The 2,500-nt window shown below is 27.7% G+C and overlaps 1 protein-coding gene across 5 annotated transcripts in view; it reads left to right on the top strand.

The window, feature by feature from the left end:
- The window catches only part of LOC125672037 (sodium- and chloride-dependent GABA transporter ine-like), a 59,560-nt gene that overhangs the window by 26,807 nt on the left and 30,253 nt on the right, over positions 1-2,500 (top strand). The window lies entirely within an intron of this gene.

The following is a 2,500-nucleotide window of genomic DNA, read 5'->3' as shown; positions in this document are numbered from 1 at the left end:
TAATGTCATTGCATAGTAACTTATGCAACATATAATGTACTTGATTTCATCTTAGATGAAAGGAATAGGTTAATTTAATTTCTTCATTCTCGTCCAATTTAACTCTCAGACATCTCTATAGTGAACCCCGTGTTCTCGTCCAATTTAACTCTCAGGCATCTCTATAGTGAACCCCATGTTCTCGTCCAATTTAACTCTCAGACATCTCTATAGTGAACCCCATGTTCTCGTCCAATTTAACTCTCAGACATCTCTATAGTGAACCCCGTGTTCTCATCCAATTTAACTCTCAGACATCTCTATAGTGAACCGCGTGTGTTCGTCTAATTTAACTCGCAGACATCTCTATAGTGAACCGCGTGTTCTCGTCCAATTTAACTCTCAGACATCTCTATATAAGTGAACCGCGTGTTCTCGTCCAATTTAACTCTCAGACATCTCTATAAGTGAACCGTGTGTTCTTGTCTAATTTAACTCTCAGACATCTCTATAAGTGAACCGCGTGTTCTCGTCCAATTTAACTCTCAGACATCTCTATAGTGAACCGTGTGTTTGTATGATATAGGCATCGGATGCACTTTCTTCACATGTGTTCAGTTTTGACATCAGGTTCATTATGATTGTAAGTATAGGAATAAGGACCTATCAGACTAAATTCATTATGCTACAATGTATGTAAAACAATAAACAGTATAGATATGACTAAATTCATTATACTACAATGTCTGTAAAACAATAAACAGTATAGATATGACTAAATTCATTATACTACAATGTATGTAAAACAATAAACAGTATAGATATGACTAAATTCATTATACTACGTCTGTAAAACAATAAACAGTATAGATATGACTAAATTCATTATGCTACAACATGTGTAAAACAATAAACAGTATAGATATGACTAAATTCATTATACTACAATGTCTGTAAAACAATAAACAGTATAGATATGACTAAATTCATTATACTACAATGTATGTAAAACAATAAACAGTATAGATATGACTAAATTCATTATACTACGTCTGTAAAACAATAAACAGTATAGATATGACTAAATTCATTATGCTACAACATGTGTAAAACAATAAACAGTATAGATATGACTAAATTCATTATACTACAATGTCTGTAAAACAATAAACAGTATAGATATGACTAAATTCATTATACTACAACGTGTGTAAAACAATAAACAGTATAGATATGACTAAATTCATTATACTACAACGTCTGTAAAACAATAAACAGTATAGATATGACTAAATTCATTATACAACGTCTGTAAAACAATAAACAGTATAGATATGACTAAATTCATTATACTACAACGTCTGTAAAACAATAAACAGTATAGATATGACTAAATTCATTATACTACAACGTCTGTAAAACAATAAACAGTATAGATATGACTAAATTCATTATACTACAACGTCTGTAAAACAATAAACAGTATAGATATGACTAAATTCATTATACTACTACGTGTGTAAAACAATAAACAGTATAGATATGACTAAATTCATTATACTAGTACATGTGTAAAACAATAAACAGTATAGATATGAATAAATTCATTATACTACGTCTGTAAAACAATAAACAGTATAGATATGACTAAATTCATTATACTACAACGTCTGTAAAACAATAAACAGTATAGATATGACTAAATTCATTATACTACAACGTCTGTAAAACAATAAACAGTATAGATATGACTAAATTCATTATACTACAACGTCTGTAAAACAATAAACAGTATAGATATGACTAAATTCATTATACTACAACGTCTGTAAAACAATAAACAGTATAGATATGACTAAATTCATTATACTACAATGTCTGTAAAACAATAAACAGTATAGATATGACTAAATTCATTATACTACAACATGTGTAAATTAATTAAACAATAAACAGTATAGATATGACTAAATTCATTATACTACAATGTCTGTAAAACAATAAACAGTATAGATTTGACTAAATTCATTATACTACAACGTCTGTAAAACAATAAACAGTATAGATATGACTAAATTCATTATACTACGTCTGTAAAACAATAAACAGTATAGATATGACTAAATTCATTATACTACAATGTCTGTAAAACAATAAACAGTATAGATATGACTAAATTCATTATACTACAATGTATGTAAAACAATAAACAGTATAGATATGACTAAATTCATTTTACTACAACGTCTGTAAAACAATAAACAGTATAGATATGACTAAATTCATTATGCTACAACGTCTGTAAAACAATAAACAGTATAGATATGACTAAATTCATTATACTACAATGTCTGTAAAACAATAAACAGTATAGATATGACTAAATTCATTATACTACAATGTCTGTAAAACAATAAACAGTATAGATATGACTAAATTCATTATGCTACAACATGTGTAAAACAATAAACAGTATAGATATGACTAAATTCATTATACTACAATGTCTGTAAAACAATAA

The sequence above is a fragment of the Ostrea edulis genome, chromosome 1, assembly GCF_947568905.1.
Source record: "Ostrea edulis chromosome 1, xbOstEdul1.1, whole genome shotgun sequence".
NCBI lineage: Eukaryota > Metazoa > Mollusca > Bivalvia > Ostreida > Ostreidae > Ostrea > Ostrea edulis.
Note: the sequence above shows the minus strand (reverse complement) of the source record. Positions and strands in the feature narration are given on the sequence as shown.